We start from the raw sequence: 16,546 nt of genomic DNA, 5'->3' as shown, positions 1-16,546 counted from the left end.
TGGATTTAGAATTATGTTTTGGCTGGCCCAAGACTCTTTGATGTTTGAAGTCAGGCTATCCATGCAGACTAACCGCCTGGAAATTTGGAACACCTAAGTCTGGGTGTCACAGGCACAAATGCAGACGGGGGATGTCTAACTAATTCACTGGAGTCACTTTTTAGAAACCACTTCAGAAACTAATGCATTGCAAACATGCTATGGATCAGTATAATGTGTAGGGAACATTCTCAAAAAAAATCTGATAATTGATAGTTATTCCCATTTATTTTTAAGAGAAACATCAACTTCTGAACCATGCAAAAAATACAGATAGAAAAGTGTGATAGGGAATGTGAAGATTGCCTTTGGAGCCTTGGTTGATTTTACCAAAGCATGATTTTGCTCCAAAATTCACATTGCAGAATTTTAAAGCTCTATGTGGGAAAAACAATGTTGTGGACACTGTATCTGAGACAAATCAGCAGTGAATGCAAAATATTCCACAGGCAGCATAACAGTTGACAGTCATAAAATAAGATCCACCTGTTGCACTTGCACCTAATTAGGTTCTTCCTCTATTTTGCCCAATCCCTGGAGGTGTTCAAGAGCAGGCTGGATGCGGCCCTGAGCAACCTGGTCTGGTACCAGATCCGGAGGTTGGTGGCCCTGCTGCCGCAAGGAGCTTGGAACTTGATGATCCTTGGGATCCCTTCCAACCTAAGCCATTCTATGATTCTATGATCTATCAGCCACTTGTTAAATCCCTTCTTTTCTCTATCATACCTACATTTCCTACCCTATTGAAAAATACTTGTCTTCCATAATGTGGTACTGGAGTCATGACAAATTAAGGACACAAACATAAATGATACATAAATACAGTCGTATCTTCTTCAATATGAACTTAAAAAATTAGAGAGGCTTTCAGAGCAGGAACCCTTACTCAGATTTTCTGTGCACAAAAATTTGTCAAATTTTCCAGCTTTTCCCTCTACCTCCAGGGTTACTTTTACGTATTGTGATTTCTGCTTAAAATATTGGGATGTTATTGTCTCTAAAGAGTTCACTGAAGTTAGTGCCTTCTGTCATCATACAGATTAAAAGAACATCCACACAACTTCATTTAGCATTTTGTGTTCATCCTCTGTTTCAACATCATATTGAGGACAAAAACAAAGTTTTGCATCATTTTGTGAAACCACAAAAGAGAAAAAAATACATATTTCAAAATGTATTTGCACCACTTTTCCTCTCTTCAGGTGAAAAATTACCACCTTCACTACAAGTGCTATGAATTATACCTTTGTTTGGACAGCCATTACAAGTAAGGCTGTGACTCAGAGACATTCTAAAACTAGCAGCATATAAGAATGAGTTCTGTGTAGTTTTCCAGAGGTAAATGCTTTTTTGATGTTGTCATTGTTAAGAAAAAAACTGTTAAGAAATTATAAGATATGGTTTCTAACTAATATTGATAAGTATTGAGTTGAAATTCCACTGAATTTCAAAGAAAAAAATGGTAAAAATGAATAACAGAGTCATAATTCCCAGACATTCAGGGAATAGTTATTTTCAGATGATTCTTAAAAATGCTAAACCCAATACAAGCAGTAGAGAAAAACAAGTGGCCCTTAACTGCTATATATATAAAGCAAACAAACAAAAGACAGAAAGGTTTTAAAGCAGAGCACTGACTGCAGTTTAGTAGCTAGAAGACCTTCAGATTTAAATAAGGAACGGAACCTCAATGGCAGGAGCTCACTTTAAAAGAGAACACTTCAGTGAATAATTTGAATGAACTATTCCTGAAGGGGCTATAAAAGTAACTAAAAACACAGGCATATTCAATTTGCTTCCAAAAAAAAACCCTGCTTATCTGCTGAAATATTCATAGGGGTCCATACATTATTAAAGCTTACCAACTGCTACAGAGGCAGAATTCTTTGAGGTTGTTACCTTAAGAACTCAGCTGCAAAAGATGCCAACAAACCCTGAACAACTGCTGGAGGAAATAATTGATTTCAGTTAGATTTTAAAATTTTGTTTTCTCTTACTCTTTTTTTTTTTTTTTTCCAAATACCATTCTTTCATAATACGTTTTCTTCCTTGTAAGCCAGAATGCTTAATTTATTATTTGATAAGGATAAAACTTGCTTTAAGTTTGGCTACTACTTAAAATGAACTTCGGTATACTAGAATCTCCTTTTTCTTTTCCAGAGGCAACAAAGAAGTAAGTGTCAGCTACCAAAAAGAATTTCAAGAGTCCAAAGAGCTGTGGTGATTTTGGTCATTTCAAAGCGTAGCTGTGTAAACATCACGCAAAGCAAAACATTGTCCTGTTGGACTATTTTCCAGTGCAGCCCTGAGTAGGGGCAGACCATGGAAAACGAAGGGCGCTAAACTAAGCCTGTTAAATTGTTTTGGTGTCTGTTTGAAACTCTGTGTGATTGCTTTAAGAAAACATCCGAAGTCTGATATGTTTCTGAACCAGATTCTTTGTGCTGTTTTTTTTCTTGTTTTTCCTCCACCAAACAAGTATTTTACATTTATTATGCTGAAGATTATCTCCATTTACATTTTACAAGATAGACATTCATTAATACCAGTAATTAAAACACTTGCCTATCTTATTTCAAAGTAAAGTTTTCTTTGGTTTAAATTGTTCCTATGTCTGCATTATGTCCTGTATGGTATTGCCTTTTGATAAGGCTGGGGTAATGTTGAACATTCTCTAAAATGAGTTATCTTCATTTGAATTCCCTGAAATCAAAACAATAAATGCCTTTTATCGTGAAGGCATTAATTACTAATTCAAAGGAGGATAAAGCAAAAGCGTACACCACCCCCTAGCAATTAAAATAATAGGTTTTCCATTAAGATAGATTTTGCCAATTTATGTATTTACTCAGAAAATTTCGTACAGTTTGCAAATAGAGAATGCATTGCACTCCTGCAGTGCTTTCAAGAACAAATATAGATAAAGCCTTGACATTCAGTTTAAAGTGAAAGGCTTGGCAGGCTGGGAAACTTGCTGCTGGAGATTATAAATGGCTGTGAATGGCATTCTAAATTCATTATGATATTTACCAGTTTAATTTCTGCATCTTATGGTTTGACTATAGCTGCACACTGTACCATTTAAAATACCAAAAGCATATACAAGCTGTCAAAGCAAGTAATAGGCTGGAGCGTTATGCAAGGCTTTCATCTGGAAATCTAGGTAGCTCATTTCATCAAAATATTCAGTCTGCTTCCCTTTCTATCTTTCATAAAGTATGCTGTAATTTGCCATCATATAATTTGTCTGGAAAATTAAAGTAATAAAACCTTAGTTTGATGCTTGTGTAAATTGTAGCTGTGGCTCTCTCTATAGGGTGCTGTGCACCCTGAAGAAAAAAATATTTTTAGCTATTTTTTTTTTTTTAATAAAAACAGTCTCTTTATGGCTGCAATGGTCAAAACTTAAGAGCTAGCAAATGCCATTTCCAATTATGTAATATGAAAAATAATTGTGGCATCTTGTACATAGTGATGTGTTAACTGCTAGTTTGTGGTGGCTGGCAGTGTACAGTCACAGCTGTCTCTATTATCCATGAGATATGCCAGTTTATATGAGCTTCTAAAATCTCTCTTGAGAGAGTGAGGCAAACCTACTGGATGCAGATCTAGCATATCATGCACCTAGACCATCCATATAATTACAGAAAATCCTGAGTTTGAAGGGATCCACAAGGATCATCCAGTCTGGCTTCTATCTCTTCTACACATGACCACCCAGAAACGAAACTGCATTTCTAAAAGTGTTGTCCATTCACTTCTGGAACTCTGGCACCTCAGTGCCATGCCCACTGCACTGGGGAGCCTCTGCTAGTCCCGGACACCTCCTCCCCTTCCTCCCCACCTCCTCTCCCTCCCGCCCCGTTTGGTGAAGAACCTTGTCCTAATTCCCAACCTGCCCCTCCCCTGCACAGCTCCATCCATGCCGTTCCCTCGGGCCCTGTCGCTGGCACACAGAGCAGAGCTCAGCGCTGCCCCTCCGCTCCCTGGTGAGGAGCTGCAGTGTTTTCCAGCCTGTATCTTTTTTATTTGCTGCTCCATCCCAGGTGCAGAATCTGACACTTGCTCGTTTTAAACTTCCTATGGTTGGTGATTGCCCTGTAATTTAACAACCTTCTGCAAGGCCTCCCTGCCTTTAGGGGTGTCAACAGCTCCTCCCAGTATAGTGTTGTCTACAGACTTTGTATACCTCTGAGTTCCACATCCAAGTCACTGATCAAAACACTAAAGAGAACTGGACCTAAAATGGATCCCTGTGGAACCGTACTAATGACTGGCCACCAGCCTGATGTAATTCCATTTAGTATAAATCTTTGAGCTATAAGCCAATTATTCACACATCACATTATGTTTTTTTGTCTAACCATGTGCCGGACATTTTATCCAGCAGGATACTATGAGAAACAGTATTGAAAGCTCCGCTGAAATCCAAAAAGATTAAGAGATTACACCAACTGCTTTCCCTTGGTCAACTAGGTGAGTAACCTTGTCATAAAAGGAGATTAAATTTGCTAAACCTTTGTTAGTTGTGACCAGTGACTGCATCATCTTTCAGGTGTTTTTCAATAATTCCAGAATAGTCTTCTGCATAATTTTTCCAGGCACCAGAGTGAGACTCGCAATCCTCTAATTATCAGGGTGTTTATTCTTATGCTTCTTGAAAATTAGAATGCTTGCCATTGCCAGTCTCCATTGTGGGGACCTTGCTAACTAGTTCCCCGGGCAGCTTGAATGTTCTTTCCATATCCAGGGTTGAAGTTTTGATGGTAGTTTTTTTCCTAACAGCAGAGATTTTAAACTTGACTACTTTCTGGTCACAATGGCCAAAACGACCACCAATTTCCACTTCACCCATGAGACCTTTTCCCATAGCAACACATCTAGGAGGCTGCATTTCCTTCTCATTCTTTTAGTACCTGTAGCAGCAAGTTAACAGTAAAGTGTTTTAGGAATCTCCTGGAACTATTTGTATCAGCTGTGTGGTATTCCCAGTTAACAACTCACAAGTTGAAGGGCGGCTGATCTGGAGGCACCTCATAAAAAAATGAGTAGAATATGGCATCATCTCATCAGGATGACCCATAGTAGACTCCCACAGTGACATGAACTTTGTCTCTCAGTCCTCACCCAGGGGTTCTCAACTGTGTCACTGCCAGCTGTAGCTATGTAAAGCCCAACCTCTCCCTCACAGATAGATATCCTCCTCCTACATGCCCTGCATGTTTCTGCTGAAGGACCAAGGACCGTACATTGTGACACAACAGTCACAGGACTCTTCCCACTAGGTTTCACTTATGCTAGTGGTTGAGGCAAATCTTTGAGCTCATCTTGCTTGTTCCTCATGCCGTGTGCATTGGTGCAGAAACATTTAAAACATTTATCATGGATGCAGAAACATCCAAAGTGCTACTGTATATTTTAGGGGCCTAAAGAATAAGAAAATATGTAGATCAACAGCAGAAGTTCCACTGAACTGCAGAGATCTTCAGCTAGCAGGTTTGAAGCTTATTTTCACTGGCTAATCAATAGTCATGGTAACAAACCAGTAGAGAACACAAAAAGATTTCACTCGAAAGGCACATCACAGAGTGGCTGCATGATCCTAAAACAGGAATCTAAGCCAAATACCTTAGTCTCAGCATCTTATGGTGTAGTATTGTGCTGCTTTGTGATCAATGAAATCATTATGTTGCAGTTGTTTAAGCACTATCACTTTATAATATAATAAACAGTGAACTGTGCTTTTTTGTTTGTTTTTAAATGGTGGAATGCTCTGCATAGATAAGCTGTCTGCAAGCAGCTCAATTTAAAAATATAATAAAATAGAATGAAGTAAAATACAAAAATTCAAATCACATAGACCAAAAAATCTGAAAAATATTTATGTAAAACCAGGTACTTCAGGCAGAAAATTCTTGTAAGCATAAACATTATTAATGGAACTAGTAACTTGTTAAGTGTTAAACTACAGGCAAAGTCATACTGGCTTTATTGGAAAAGTCTGTGGGTTCTTTGTTACTACAATGTCATGATTGTAACACTGCAAATAAATAAGACCTAACATGCCACATATTTGCACAAGATAGAAAACTTTTCAAGAAAACAGAAAAAATATATATTTTTTTCCTTAGGTGAATTTTTGTAGTTGCAAAATAATAACCCTAAAGAATAAGTGTTAATATGAGGACATAGCTATAGACAGGAGTGAGGACAAGTTTTTAACAATCTGTTCATTGACATGAGTAGAGTGCCTAGAGACTCACTGTGATCAGAGAAGGGATCTGATCTGGAACTCATCCTTCCTATGTGCCTTGCCCAGGATATAACCTCATTGCAGCAATAAAAGAAGAGACAACATTAAGAAAATAAATGCAGGTTGAGAGCAACTCATATGCTCTCTGGGACAGATCACCCCACAAATCGCAGCTGTCCAGCCTCCATTCTCTTCTTTTCCAGACCTATTGCTCTAATGAATCCTATCAATATAAGGCCTTGCAGCCTAATTAATTTTCCTCCAGGACACAAGCAGGATAATACTGAGAGCAGAAGCATCATTGTTGCCTTTGCACTTTACAAGTCTTAGAAACATTGTTGATAGGATTTTAATGAGAAGAAATAATCCTTGTCTTTCAGGATGCAATAGGATTTCTTTTTTTGAAAATAACCTTTTTATTTATTTATATATCTATTTGAGACAGATATGGTTATTTCTCCTCATGAAGATGTTAATGAGATGCTGACAAGTATTTGGTATTTTTAGCACAATTAACTTCAGAACAATTTTGGTTCTTTTCAAGCTATTTTTCCATGTGCTTTATTTCTTAAGTAGCTCGTGATATAATTAGTAATAGTTACACAGTTCAGGCAAAAACCACAGAAACAGCAAAACCCAGCCCTTCTGGATTCTACTGAAAGAAAAAAAAAAAAAAAAGAGAAGATTTTTGAGTAAGGTTTTAATGAACGTTATACAGATTACATCCATGCAATTCAAGTTGAACAAATCTTTGTGTATGATATTAAGGGTTCTGTTTTGAAAAATGAGCTTTTCTCTATTTATTCCTTGAAGTGAACAATCACTCAGTGAAAACAAAAGCTCATGCTGAAGACTGCAGAAGATAGAGAATGGAGTAACCTATCCAGAAGGAAGAAGACTTGCAGAAGCCTTTGACACTTGTTGTTTCCAAGGTTAGCAATTATTTGGGAATACAACATTATTTGGGAATAGCAAAATGCAGTTGGAGTCAACTTGTATTCAATTTCAGCTTTGGATAAGCAGTGGAAGGCAGGGTGGGGAAATCACTGCGTATTTGATTTCAGAAGTAATGTTTGTTTAGAAGAGACTGCAAGAGGCTGGGAATCAGTGCCCTTGTTCTGCTGCTGATGGTCTCTGGAATGTGTTGGGTCAGCTGTGATTCTTCTTTGTGGCAAATGTTTTACCTAGCTGTCTTTTTTACATCTTAACAAATGCTTTCAGTCCTGTCCAGGTGTCCAAGTCCCTGCATCTTGCGTAGCTTGTGCTCATCCTGAATAATTCAGGGGACCACATCCTAAGAAAACAAATCTAGCTCTGTATAACTGCAGAGCAACTGGCACAGAAAGCAGCTGAACTTAAGCCTCAATTAAAATGTTGCAGCTTTCACTAGCAATGAAGACAGTAAATTCAACTCCAATATTCAGAAATATTATTTTTTGCAATAGGAAATATTGCATTTCAAAGCAATTAAATATGATTAATTAAATATGTTTTCTTGAAAAGACATGAAAAAGAGAATTTTTGCTTCTTCACGTGGCTTTCTTCCATATCATTGGTTAGTAGAGAAAGGATTCAAAAGGTAGTACATACAAATCTGCACCTGCACTTAATCAAAACAAACTGCTTCTCAGCAGCCTGCTTATCGGGCAATGAGGAAATTGCTTCTGTATGTTCAGGAATACACTGAAAAAAATCAAATCATTAAACCAGCTTGACTGGCACATGTAACAATATCCTTCATCCTTTTACAGCCATGTTATAACAACTAGTAAGAATCATACTATAAATCAAAATAAATCAGCAAGAGTAATATCATACTATGGGAAAGTAGAGGAATCACAAACTCACTTCCCACTTAATATGTATGGGTGTTCACTTTATGTTTTCATATTAATTCATTTGGTATCATAATACTGTGAATAAACTGTTCTGCGACGTGTTCATAAAAAATTAACTCAATTATGAGGGAAAACTTTCCTGGATAATGTTTGAAGCTGTGATTTTAGGTACATTAACTTTCTCAAATGGATACTTCCATTCTAATTTTAACATAAAATTCCTACTTTGATTCTTATTTTTCATTTGTGAAAGCTTTGGCAAAACTGTATCTGAGTATTTATTGATTCTTGTAAAAACATTACGTAGTACAGATATATTTTCGCGTATACATTTTTTAGAAGTTTTTTTTTTTTATCACATTGAAGATAAATTCATTAAAATTAAATACAGGCATGCTGGTGCAGACATATATGGAAAAACTGCTAAAAGTATTGAGGCAATAATTTTCGACATTGGTGTGTATGGAATATATAACTAAACATCAGAATAAAAGCTTACTGGCAAATGATTATGTGTGCTCAGTAAGTCATGTCTCTAATTTTTTTAAATGTTCTTAATTTATGTGTGTCATGATCAAAGTATGAGAAGTTTGAACTAAACGATGTCAAACTAACGGATGTCAGGTGCTATGAAATAAATTCATAGTACTGATAATCTTGTTCTGTCTTCACTGATTCTTGATATGAACAGATCCTCAGAGGCTATATGATTAAACATATCTAGTCTCTGGACAATACTGTACAACTTTAAATTACTTCTTGGGCCAGATGGATAGATGTCCTGTTAGTATTTGCCTGTGGCTACTGAAATTTAGAAAAAATACTTTAAATTTGATTTTGAACATTTGTGTTACCTTACAATCTGCTGGCAATAAAGATTTTGAAATTTTGAGGAAGTGAGAAAACATTTCCTCAAAAAACAATATATGATATTATACCATAGCTAAGAAAGATTCATCTTCCTGGCTTTAAATTTCTATGTTAATTGTATTCATTACTAACAGCAGTAATGCCTGGAAAAGTGTTATTGCTCTGCGGACTGAATGACACCCACCACTAATGTATTGGCTGATGTTTCCGTTCCTGTCTTTTAAAGTAGTTCTGTGCCGCTTAAACTGCTTATATGAGTGGTTGTGGTGTTTATGAAATGATACAAAAATCAATTGGATGTCAAATAAATTATCCTGTGTTGATATATTTTACTGTTCAGAGCACTCCAGTCAAAGCTGGAGTTCATCATGGAGTGTATATCATTAATTACTTCTTACAGGCATAGAAAAGCATAATATCTCCTTTCTCTTACTCAGTGCACCACATGCATTCTCACACATGGGCATATACACACTGTGATTTCTTTTTTACTTTATATAAATATATTTAAATACTGAGAAATGGAAAAGATATTCAGTGTTTCTCAGCAGATGGTATTTCATGGTGGGAGTTGCTTAATAGCAGAAAAAGAAGAAGAAAAAAAAAAGAAAAAAAGGCCATTTTAGCATTGCAGTAAAAAATGTTGGAACACTAAAATAGGGTCTTAAAATAATGGTTGCCTTGGTAAAGGCAAGACATCTGGTATCTCTAGCCTAATATTTTTAAAGCAAAGTTCCGTATAAAAGAAACAAATTGTGAAACAGCATCATGTTTGCTTTTAATCTAATTGCTCCAAAATAAATTGTCTTGAGATATAACATACCCCTGTGATCATGTGTCCATTTGAGATGCCCTTTCTTTGCCGCAGAAGAAAAGCTTATATATGAAATAAGTCCTGGGTGACAGAAAAATATCCCCCAGACTTAAATCATTGATTGAAAGGAAACAACCCACTCACAGCCATTCATCACTTATGTTGGGCAGCATTTCTCAAACAGCATAAGCATCTGTTTGCGCTCCAGAACACACACCCAAGGTTCCTGAGTCTTGGAGGCAGGGGTCTTCCCCAGGGCAGGACCTCACCATAAGGTTAGAAAGGATGTCTTCAGTCTCACCAGTGCTGAGAAGCTCCTGTCTTACAGCTCTGTGACGGGATTTATATGTATGGCATTCTCCTATCATCTGTCCAGAGACATAAGGCAGGATGTAGGAAGCACCTCTTACAAAGAGAGAGGGAGAAATGGAAATGGGGCTTTTGCCTTCCTTAACTCATTGGCGAACAGACATAGGGAAGACTGTATGTCTTTCATGAAGGAAATCTGTATCATCTTCTCACCTGTCAGGAGGCCACTTAACCGCTGCATTTAAATGATCCTAGAATTTAGCTTTTAGAACACTTTGGAGATAATTTTCTTTGTGGGAACCCTTAAGTGTTCCTTAAGCAGTCAGCAAGCTTGTGAACCCACAACACAAGGCAAGTTCCCTTCTCATTGCCTTTGCTGTAGACCTAAGCTGCTCTATTTTGAGTCTTTATTTTTCTTGCAATTTTTTTTTTTTTCTGTGTAGTGGCTCTGCATTTATACACCGATCACACCTATGTTTTATAGTACAAGCTTCATCCTGTAACACCACATTACACAATGAACAATGAAAGTTAAATGAAAGTTTATGAGGAAAAGGCATGAAAGATCAATATCGATGTTTTAAATCTGAATCTAACTCCTCTATAATTTTTTTAAATGCAGTTATATGCTTTGTAGAAGAACTTTGACAATTTTATGGCTTTTTTTTTTTTTTGTCTGATTTCATTTTCTGGGAAGGAATGTTTGGATAATATGTTTCACTTAAGAAGAGATTCAGCCAGATCCTTCACGTGCAAAACAGCTGAAAATCACAATTCACCATGTCATATTTATAACGGGAAACATCAATAGCTCCATTAATTTAAATTAGGCTTAAAACATATGAAAGAAATGTGAGGAATAAAGATGTGCAATTTTTACAGTTCAGCTTTATTTGTGATTTTCAAAGGAGATTTGGAGATTTACAGGCTTTAAAAAAAACTGTTTAGAAAATATTAATTAATCCCACTCTTACGTCTTGAAAAATACTGATCATAATAGCTCTATAATTTCCTTGTTCAAAGGTAAACATTTACTTTGCTCCTTTCCATTGGAATGTTCTGATCCACATAATTTGGATGTCTAGCAAATATTGTGGTTTTAATTTCTGCAAATATGGTCAGGAAGAAGTATTCTGAAAAGCAAATAGAAGTATAATGGACTAATAGATCGTGTTTCTTAATGCACAGTAAACATTCATTTTGTACTCTCACTTACGTGCTTTTTCTTTGCCTTCTTAAAGAAATTATTGTGAACATGTGTATATTCAACTACCTCCAACTTTCCATTGTGTATGCTGTGATGATCTATAATAAAAATAAACATAATTATGCATTCAAATCAGTTGAATCATTTTTAAATGCTACCTAAACATTTTATGGAAACTAAGTTTGACATTAAGTATTGAATTTCCTTGTTTCTATCTTGCTTGTGTTGAAATAATTTCTGGAGTTTTGACATTCATTTCAGTGACACAGGACATTCTGTTGCAGGGCAAGTTCATATGCAAAACCTAATCTAAAAAACTGCAGGTGATTGCTTGGGAAAGAAGGAGAAATTAAATCTTGTCAAAGATAATGAAAGTGTTTTATAATGATTTCATTAATAATCATATCCAAAATACTTGCTCACTTTCTATTAGTAGATTGATCCTTTCCCCCTCTATTTTCAAGCAAGAGAAGAAACATTTTTCTGAATTCACTACTCTAGCATGTTTCTTTGTATTAGCTATATTAGTTTTCCTGGAAAGTGTCCTATGTTAGAGCTATACATGCACAGATTTCACCATAAAACATAGACCCAGAACTGGGAAAAAGACCTGTGTGTTTTGCTGGAATAAAGTGTCTGTGCTGCTATTTCTATGAGCTATGCTGAAAATAGATTAACTATACATATGGCTTTGCAGAGAAAATTATTAAGATCATTTCATCTTATGGGCATACATTCTTAGCAAATTAGTGAAGATTTATCAGCCTGGAGGAGAGAAGGCTCCAAGGTGACCTGATGGTGACATTTCAGTACCTAGAAGGGAAGCTACAAGAAAGAAGGGACAGACTCTTTAGCAGAGTCTGTGGTGATCAAGCAAGGAGAAGCGGTTTCAAACTTAAAGAGGGTAGGTTTAGGTTGGATGTAAGGAAAAAAGTATTTTACTATCAGGGTGGTGAGGCACTGGAACAGGTTGCCCAGAGAGGTGGTGCATGCCCATTTGAGGCCAGACTGGAGGGGGGTTCTGAACAACTCGATCTATCTGTAGGTGTCCCCAATCTTTGCAGGGGAGTTGGACCAGATGATCTTTAAAGGTCTCTTCCAGCTACGTGTCCTATATATGTAAATGAAAAGGACAGAAAGCACCTGCAAATAGGTGTTAAGATTGTTCAGCAATAACTTTTGAAATATGACGTAAAACTCAGAGTATTCTGTGAGACTATTTTTAATACTTTTTTTTTTTAAATAAATACATGTTTCATCACAAACTTTACTGCTGAACACATCTCAAATATTTTCTTATTGTCAACAGCTTTACACACAAACACAATGGTAAACAGCATCCAGGCATGTTAAAATAGAATGAGTGTAAAGTAATCCTGCAAGTAGATGGAAGTGCACCCCCTTTCTCCACTGCTTGATTGCGCTGCACATTATTACAGCTCATGAGATAGACGAAACCTGTCTTTAATCACCAAAGTGAGAATTTTGAAGTCTTAGCAACCTTAAAAAGTGACTCCAACTTTCATTCTAAATCCAACATTTTGCAAAATTTTAGCTACAACATTCACTCTACCTCTGCAAGAGATATTATTTCTTAATTCTCTCTTCTCTCCCCCTGTAGTGTTCCTAGACATTGGACTGAAACAGTCAGAGAGCAAGAAATGACAGGAAGGCAATTTCATTCCTGAGCTCTTGGTGAAAGCTACTTGTTTTCTTGACAAGAAGATCTTGGTGATGGTTGCCTGGTGGTCACTGGCAAGTAGGAATCATGTTCGTATGGACTGCTGCACTCACCATACAAACTGCATGATAACTGCAAAACCTTATAGCTCCAAGGAACACCACTTATGGTGCTCTGAATGTGACTACTGACTTTACTATCTTTCCTTCAATCTCCCCAGAAGCAAAACTTTTCACCTATGTTGTTTCTGAAGTATCTGTAATGTCACTTGAAAGTGGTACACTTAAGACCTTTTAGTCTCACTGAAATATTTTCAAGTGATGCAGAAGAAAGACAGTCTCCAGTCACTTGAGCTACCAGAGTGAGGTTTGAATAGTAAGACCAGCATTGTTCTGGAAATACCTGCTCTTCCATTAAGCCAGAGCTTTAACACAGAACTGCAGTGTGCATGCTAGTAGAAACATATTCTCATCTTATGCAGCTTCTGAACAGATGTGAGAGACTGTTTAAAAAAGTTCATGTTTGAGTGAAAAGGAGCTCCCAGATTTCTAGTCAGCCATCAAGCCCTTCTGAAGTGACCTAACAAACTGGCTTATCTTTGCAGTTATGACTCTCACAAGGCAAACCATTCAGTATTCATTAATTAAACACTTCAAAGTTAACATCAAAGAGATATGCTGTGATTGGGTCACAATTTTAATGTACCTCTTGATAGATTGCAACAAAATTAAAACATATCTGAAGGAAAAACAGAATTAGACTTCACAGATACTCGTAACATGAATGTGTATAATAACTGTACCAGATAATGTCTTTTGGTATCCCTTATTGCAGGATCATGGAGACATTATATAAGCATTAAATATGCATGAACACTTGTGCATAAGGACAGACAGAGTCAATTAGGGGCAACTGACTCACTTGAGGTTTGGAAAACTCAGGTGTGAGTCCTCAACCTGAGTCAGACAGACTGCCTTGAAGTCTGGATTAGAGCCATTCTCACTCTGTGGAAAGATTCCTCAGTTAGCCAGCTGGCTCATAGTACAGTTAAATTTCATGACTCCCAATTATATATTTGCACTGTGACTAATTTGGTGGCATAATAAATAACATATTAAAATGAATACACTCCCTGGACTTATTTTATAGTGTCCTTGAGTTGGACCAAACTGGATAGAAAGGATCACAAATGGGGTTCTGGCAAGAAGACAGTTATTTCCAGATGGATCACTTACACCATTTTAATTTCTCTAGCTAATCTCATTCCTGCTAAAAGAGTGTGCTGTAGGTATTCACATCTGCAGAGATCAATAGGCCATTTAAAAGATGAATAGTGAAAACTACCTCAGAATATATGTCAGGTTTGAAGTTCATAAACGTATAGAAAATGCAAATACCTTCTCTGATTTACTCATATAAATACCTCATTCAAAAGAGAGAAACAAGACATGTCACGAGGTGTGTTAATCACAGAATCATAGAATCATTTGAGACAGAAGGGACCTTTAATGGCCATCTAGTCCAACTCCTCCTGGAATGTGCAGAGACAAAGACAGATTAGGCTGCTAAGATCCTTGAATGTCTTTGGGGATGGGGCATCCACCCACCTCTCTGGGCAACCTATTCCAGTGCCTCACTACCCTCACTGTAAAAAATTTCTTCCTTATATCCATTCTAAATCTCTCCTCTTTTAGACTGAAACCATTTTCTCTTGTCTTATCACTACAGATTCTGCTAAAGAGTCTGTCCCCTTGTTTCTAATAAGCCTTTAGGTACTGAAAGACCATTAACAGATCTTTCCGCAGACTTCTCCATAAAAATATTAAAAATTACTTAGGAACTCATATATGCTCTGATTTAGATATTTTTGTAGTGCATCTAGGAGAGTGCACGTTAATAAGAACACCATGAACAACTTTCGTTTCATGTAACATTTTAAAGTTCCTATAATCTCATCTTTCTCCTTAACTGCAGCAGTTACAACAACTCTTCATATACTTGATGCCTGAAGAAAGCTTTTACTCACAAAGTGATTTTGTTGGTTACCAGTTTCATTAACTTAGTGTTTAGGTTAATTAAATAATCTCGTAAGCAATCATTCATTATAAATGACTGATGTGAAGGTTGACAAAAAGAATATTTAAGCTTTAGTTCACTAATCCTCTGGATCTGTTTGCAAAGAAAGAGGAATAAGACATTTACCATTTACATTTTGTTTTAATTAAGTATGAAGCTCAATTGCATGCATAAAGCATTTATTAATTTTAACTGTTGTAATTTTTTTTTTGTAGCTATTGCTAGAGTCAATAATGGACACAGGCACCTAGAAGATACATAATTCAGTTTAGTTGTTGGTGTTTTGCAGGCACTTCAGTAAAAAGCTTGAACCTATGTAGCTCTGTGTCAGTTCTAGGAAGAGCAAAGAGGAACTACAAAATCTCGTGTGCTGAATATACAGACAGACATAAAACATGCTAGAGGGCATTGGTCCTCAATCCACCCCCTTTTATGGAGAGTGCCCTAGCCTTGAGGCAAATGGTAAATGGCTTTATTGCAGCCAGTGACAAGAGATACACAAGAGTTCTTGCAGCTTGTAGAGAGCATGATAAATGACAGAGGGAAATAAGCTCAGAGCATGCAGGAAGGGATAGACAGACCTAAGTTCAGGTGATATCGAATTGTCTCAAACATCCTGATTTTCACCTCTGTACTGTATGAAGGGTCTTCATGCTTCTGATCCTTTTTTTTTTTCTTTTTCTTCTTTTCTTTCTGGATAGAGATTGAGGTATTTTTGTACTTGGAATATATTTTTACTGAAATTTTTCAAGATGACTTGTTTTGATTGATTGAAAAACTGTAGAGCTCTTCAGTCAGAATGCTTGGTATTTGGCTGATCACTTCTCATGTTTTCCTTAGAGTGACTGTTCAAAATGAGTCACATAACTCACTTGCTCACTCTCGCTCTTGTAACAGAGAAATATATCACTGCTTTCTGCATTAAAATGCAATTGTGTGCAGATTATCTAAAGTATCTGACAACCTCTCTAATACTCAGTAGCCTCTTAAAGCTGAGAGTGGAGCCATAATGTTACACTACATATTAGTGACAAAGTGAAACATTTTAATTGTTTTAGTGTTAGTCTAACACAAATTTAAGTACAGGGAGAATGTTGTAAAGAATGCAAAATAACTGTGGTTTGAAGTATAGAGGTAGGTCTGCCAGTTTAGGAAAGTATAGATATCTAAGATGGGCCTGCTCTTTCTAGCCTGTGCTGTTTTAGCTATCATGGTAAAAAAAGCAAAAACAGCTTGAAGAGTGAACTCTTATTAAACCAGTTATTATGGATAAGCTTGTCAAGGTATAAGAATACTTATTTTGGGGCTTGAAATAAACGAACAAGCATCAAGAAAAGCATGAACCATAGATTGATGGAGGTGCTTCTGCTCCTCTGCTCTACTCCCGTGAGACCTCACCTGGAACACTGCTTCCAGTTCTGGGTTCCGAACATAGGAAAGACATGGAGTTGTTGGAGCA

This window comes from Centrocercus urophasianus, unplaced genomic scaffold (genome assembly GCF_019232065.1).
Source record: "Centrocercus urophasianus isolate 14NV4802_14NV808 unplaced genomic scaffold, USGS_Curo_1.0 seq_15, whole genome shotgun sequence".
NCBI lineage: Eukaryota > Metazoa > Chordata > Aves > Galliformes > Phasianidae > Centrocercus > Centrocercus urophasianus.
The sequence above is the reverse complement of the archived record's forward strand: the minus strand, read 5'-3'. Positions refer to the sequence as shown.